Below are 6653 nucleotides of genomic sequence, written 5' to 3'. Positions count from 1 at the left end.
TTATTAAAGTACATAAAACAAGATAATGAGCAGCGTCAGCTAACAGAGACTTTTAAGAGAGAAACCTAATATTTAATAATCCACATTTCACTATTTTATTCTTCGGTTCAGATTTGGATTCTGTATTGTTCTTTATTTGTTATTATTTATGTTTAGATTGTTTATTGCTAGTCTTGGTTCGTTGTTGTCTGTTTGGGAGCTGACGTAGTCTCTATGGATAAGCGTCTTTGGTGGGTAGCATCAGGAGAGAAGCTCCAGAGAGGCATGTTCCATGTTAAACACTAAAATATAACAAAAGAGATTATGCTAAACAAACAAAACCTTTCGATTGGCCAACCCTATCTGTCTCCTCAACGGGTTGTATATTTTCAATGTTTCCTTATTATTTTGTCATAAAATAAATCAAACAAATAACTTAAGCTGTGTGACAGCACCTTGCGTTTACGCCGGGCTGTGAGCTGCCCTAAATCTACTTGCTACACCCCCTTTCACCCAGTTTAATTTTTCAATCTTAATCTAAACTATTCCTGACCTTCCCCTTCTTTCATCTGATCATCTCAAGCACGTCCTGTACCAAATTTGCTTCCTCTTTTCAAGCCCACATTTAATTACAAGCTCTACCACATTTGCCCTATATGGCTGTCTCGACGTTTCCTATCAACTTACAAAGATACCAGAGTTATTCTCAGAACTCAGAGCTGAGGTTCCCCTTTCCTAAGTCTGTATGCTCTAGAAGAGAGCTGCTAGTCGGTAAAGAAGTTTATCATCACAAAGGTTATTAGGTAAAAAGTCACGTAGACATTTGCTTAGTAACCCTAAAAGAGCACATTCCATGTAGCTAATCACATATATACAATTTTCCTTTGACATATCTGTATGTGCACGCCTAAATTATAACCTCTTATTCTAGAAATCAAAAATAACCTGAAAATAACACTTTCTGCCTCAGTTTTACCATACCTAAATTATCAAAAACCCCAAATGTCATCAAGTAATCCTAAAACCCCTTTCAAATTAAACCTTAAATCCTGTAACTCCCCCCTTTTTGTGACACATCTCATGTGTTACAAACTCAAAATCCTTCACTCAGGTTAGGGAATTAAAAGAAAAGGTTAGTCATATCATATTAGGTACATGCTCCGGACCTTCAAACCTGTGTTTAAGGAATGAAATCAAATTAATCATCATGTCAAATCTTTTCTTGGCTCCATCCACAGCCTGCATCCTTGAAACGTCCTAGAAACAAAACCTGTACTTTACATTTCCTACTCAACTCTCCCCATTTATGATCCAATCTGTGTTACAACAAAGACTAAACTTAAAACAGAACAGTCATCAATCATGTGTTTCTTCAGTTAATGGTAACGTAAGTTATATCAAAAAATGTTTCCCTTTTAGCATTTAGCATTTTATAATGTAATAACATAATCCAACCCCAGTAAATAAAACAAAAATTCCCTCCAAGCAAACATCAGCATCCCCAGAATTAAGTCTTCCACTCCTCCTGTTTGCCAACATTTTATTCATCCCCACCTTGGTCCAGTCACACACTCACTCACATGCATTAACATCAGGTCTTGCTGATAGTGTGGACTCCCTCGCAAATAATCAGAGTCTTCACTCTCAGCAACATGAGCTCATTCATTTGTTTTATTTTGTTTTCTCTTTTTAGAAAATAGTTCTTTATGGTTTTGTCTGGATTGGCTCGCAGCAATCTTTTAGACAGGGACTTTCAATCTGATCAGGTCCCCACAGGTAGCCTTTCCTCAACCCATTGAAATCTGGAAAAGTCACCTCATATTTGTTTGTCCGGAAATTTTGTCAGCGCTGTTAGTTCACTTTCTTCCAGGCCTGCTTAGAGCAAAAATGAGAAAAAAGAGAGCTGATTATTAGCTCATCAAAGTACAAAACAAAATCACCTGACAGGTTTTTTCTAAGTGCACTGTTACAAAAACTATGGGCCCTTTTAGACATGTCCATGTTTATCAAAACTCCCTCTATTAAAATGAAAAACAACAGCCCCAGAAAATCTTAAACAATCTTAAATTTCACCCATTCAACGCACTGAAAACCTCGTCAAAGCTGCACCGTTTTACACACAACCATGTCTCCTTTGACACTTCACCCTACTTAGATTCAGCCACTAAATTATAAATTTCCTGTCCAAATCTGCACCTCTGAACCGTCTACTTTGCTTCCCTTCCTTAAGGCCTCAATCACACACACACAGGAAGCTCCTCCGACACTGCTCACTCCAGCTAATTTGCATACTGAATCATATCTCCACAAGTAAACTTGGCAAGAGAAATACATGTTTAAAACTTATCACATTATTGAATTACTTTCATTTTCTTTCTATACTAATCACTTGCTTTGATCAATCAGTGCAAAAGCACTCCTAAGTCACCCTTTTAAACTACTTTAGTCACTTTTCTTTTGTTTTTTCCATCTATTATATTAAACATTCACACCATTCTCTCACTCATACAAGCAGCAAGCTGATCTTCATTGCATATGCTTATGTTCCTAGCCAGGTTTTTTAATCAATCTCTATGCATCAAGCTTCATGAGCTTGTCTTTGTAAGGTTAATGCATTTTCTGTTCGTGTGTGTTATTTTGCATCTATGGCTTCGCAATCTTTCAAACTCCTTCCCAATTCTCCAGTTAAGCAGTCAGATTTTCTTTCCCCGAATTACTAGCCCAAACTTTTGATTTCCCACCTTAAAGAAAGCACTCCTGGTCTTCAGCCAGGTGTTAGGGCTTGCTTTTCAGGTTCCTGGACACATCATTCTGTGAACAATTCAACCAGAAACTTGCCTTAACATATCCATTGATGTTAACCTATAATTTTCTCCCGACTGCGGCCGTGGAGAACTGGTCCGGGTCTGCTTTACTCCTGAAAATAACAAAACTAAGAGATTTTCATTATTATCATCATTGCTTAAAGGACCCACTTCTCTCTCTTTCCTGTCAGCAATACCAGTTATGTCATGTTTGTGTCATGAATATGAATGTAAGCGTTTTCCTCGTTGCATTTCATGTTAATTAAGTGTAAGCTGCATCTTCATTGCATCCTATATTGTGCTCTTCATTGCATTTTTATGTATTCATATTTAATTTATGCATCTTTTCACTGAGCTTTTAAATTCAAACTATCTCACTTCTGATTCATTTCAAAAATAATCTCACATGTAACAATTTGTATATGTGTGTTTTCTATTCGTGTTTACCTCTTTTAAACGTGATATGGTGGACATCACTAAACAATCATGAGTTCCCGCTTCAATTTTCATTCCAATTATATCCTATATTCTCGCAGTCAAACTCGTCCAGCTTCACCTGAGACTGGACCCTATCCCTTTCTCACAATGTCCTGTTCGGGCTTCAAAGCTCCAGCAAACACAGTCTGTTTCTTCTCTGTTTTGATCTTTCCGTATTCTTCTTCCAAGTTAAGTTCCCGTCCGGCTTTTCAGTCTTCTCTTCCAAGATTACTTCAAGCATGGCAAATATGACACTCAATGTCCAGTGCTCTTCCACAATTCTTTATCCCACTGTTCAACTGCCCAGCCTGTATTTTCACAGTACATGTTGCATTACTCTTACATGCTGCTGCTGGTCGTCAGTCGTCATCAGTGTTAATGGATCAGGGGCACTGTCGTTTGCCTGCTGTATTCGAGTCCACGATGTTCTGTCGGTCTTCATCAGGCGATTAACTGTCCTTTGAACTTCTTCTCAGTTTAGGGACAAAGTGACAGATGAAGCTGTAGAATTTCAGCCAAAAAGTGGCCTGTTTTTCCCAATTGTTACTCTATACTTTCTTGCCGGTTACTCAAAGTTCAATGTTGAGAGAAGCCCACCTGTATTGGCACACTAAAGCATACAATTAGTATTATATTCATTTTTTCTTAAAACCTCGATTTGCTTCATCTCCCTCGAGTTTGACTCGTCTGTCTCTCTGTGTTCTTTCTTTACACACTCAGTTACCTTTTATGGGCATGCGTTTCCTGTCCCAGACACACACACACACATACTTCCTGTTTCTGCAGGCAACAGGCAGACTCTGTCTCCCTTTAAATTTCACAGTCTACAAACAATCAGTAATTCTACTAAATCTTGATCTAAAAACAATACACCTTCATTTCATACACACTTTTAAATAGAGCTCTTTCAAACATAGAAATAAACTCAACCTCTCATAACATCACTCATGCATTTCTTGAATTAAAAGCACTTTCAAACTTTAAAACATCCTACTTTACATCACAAAAGAAATATATTTCATACACCCTTTAAAATGTTCTAACCTCTTTCAGACGCCATGACCCAACTCACACACACTGCCTTTTCTCTCAAACTTCCATTTTCCACTCACTCAGACAAATCACGCAGAGTCACTCAAATCAAATACTGACAACATTCACACGGTTAAAATCACACCAAATACGCTTTCATACGAGTATTTTGGACATGCCTTCCATAATCAGAAAGAGCAAGTCAAAAAGAAAAAAGAAAAAACTGAAACCTCTCATCATCCTCACGGCTTCTCACCACACACACAGCTGAAAATAAAACACACCAGCCTTTATGGCTCATGATATATACATCTATCAAAATTCAGTCAATTACTATACATCCACTACAGCAACTCAAAACTTTATTTATTCATTCATGTCCTCTAATAAACACAAATGGCATCTTAAACACATGCATTCAACTTTCTATTCAGCATTATTTGTGAAACCAACTGTGGTTTAAGCAGTTCACAGCTTCTTAATTTGCATTTTATTGGCTTCTAGGACATTCTAGTCTCTAATTCCTCTGTTTTCATGTTATCTCCGTTTGGCACACACAAACACCACAAACACACACTCCCCCTAAAAACCCACAACAAACTATCCCTAAACACACACACAAAAACCCTTAAGAACCTTCAGTCATTTAACTTCATTCATTTATTTATTATTATTTTAAACCCTTAAGATGTTTTGCTGTGTTTCCTCTGTGCCCGCTGCAACCTATATTAACATAAAGCCAAAATTTAAACAGTCTGTCAAATATAACTCCTTATATATTATGGAACTGGAAGAAAAACCACTCACAATGTGCTAAGCCCCTCCTTAGCCCAACAAACATCAAGCAACTTACACCTATATGTATCAGTCAAAGTCAACAACAATACATTAGAAACACCAAATGTAACTGTGTATATATCTCAAACTGAAACAAAACCCATCTAAAAATCCTAAAACATCTTACTTGAACACACCAAAAGAGAGATCACTTACAGACATATGTATTAATGAAATTGTTTCAAAGTCAATTTCAGTTTTCAGACCCCAAATAACGGTCATAAGTATCAACAGTTTATATATCCTATCTTAAAACCCAGCAAACAGTCATACAGTCATGGCAAGAAATAAAACTTTACTTACAGTATTGTAATAAACAAAACCAGCGTCTTAAATACAGGCGTTCAGCAATGTGTAACAGTCTCTATAACTTCCTAAAACTCTAGGGACCTCGCAGCTGCCTCATTTGCATTTTCACACACACACACACAGTCTAAAAATAATACCAGCCTGACTTACAGACTCCTCTCACACACAATCTTACACAGACGTCTTTATAATTACAACTGCAGTATTAGGCCTGACATTTCAAAACCTACACAATTTTGACAAATTTAAATTAACGGTCCAACCGATAAACTCCCTGAGTTTTTTGTCATCAATTAACCAATCTCGGCCCCGGACCGTGGTCACATATCTAATGCCCTAACACAATTTAAAAGCGTCAACCAACTCAACCACTGCCGAGAAGCTCTATTTTCGGGCATTTCACATCCCAGGCTTCCCCGAAGTTTTAAGTTAAAGTTACACGCCCGAAACCCGGTTTCTACTGACCAAAAAAGTGCAAACCACCGCCCCGGACGGTAAACTGACCTAGTCAGTAGCTATTTTGGGCCGTCCTCAGTTGCCCACGATTGCCAATCGGACTATCCCTTCCCAAGGAATTCATGACCGTCGCCAGTAAATTTGGAGCGTCACCTCCGAACAATGCACTTCTCAGAATTCCCAGAATCCCGTACTACGAAAATTTAATCACTTTTGAAGACACCCCATAAAATTACACAAGCAATGTTATTGATGTCCAAGCCCGGCTTTATATTCAATTAGGACTTAACTGTCACAAACTCTTCGCCAATAACCTATAACTCTAAATTCACTCTGCAGTCCAACTGCTTTAAATACACTTATTCTCTTTACTCTTTACTTATTTTCAACGTTTCATTATCTTTACTTCAACTTATACTTTAGTTCTCATGAGATTTTCACCAAAATCAAAACAGACATTTATCAGTAATTTCAGTGAGTAAACTTTTAATTTGGAATATCCAATCTGGCACATTTTGGAAATAATTCAACAGGTAGTGCCTTACCTTTGAATAAGCCGGCTTATGTCCACTCACTTCGACCACTGAGTCATGTCTGCCTGTTCGAGCGCCTCGGACCCTCTCGGTCTCAATCTCCAACTGTCTCTCCCCTCAACCCCGGCCAATGCACCAAATGTAAAACAATCATGGTCCAGAAGAGGTCGATCAAACATTTGATTTTAATGAATACACGCAGCGTGGGGAGATGTACACTGGAAAC

The sequence above is a fragment of the Oreochromis niloticus genome, linkage group LG3 (assembly GCF_001858045.2).
Source record: "Oreochromis niloticus isolate F11D_XX linkage group LG3, O_niloticus_UMD_NMBU, whole genome shotgun sequence".
In the NCBI taxonomy this organism is placed as follows: domain Eukaryota; kingdom Metazoa; phylum Chordata; class Actinopteri; order Cichliformes; family Cichlidae; genus Oreochromis; species Oreochromis niloticus.
This window is presented reverse-complemented; position numbering follows the sequence as displayed.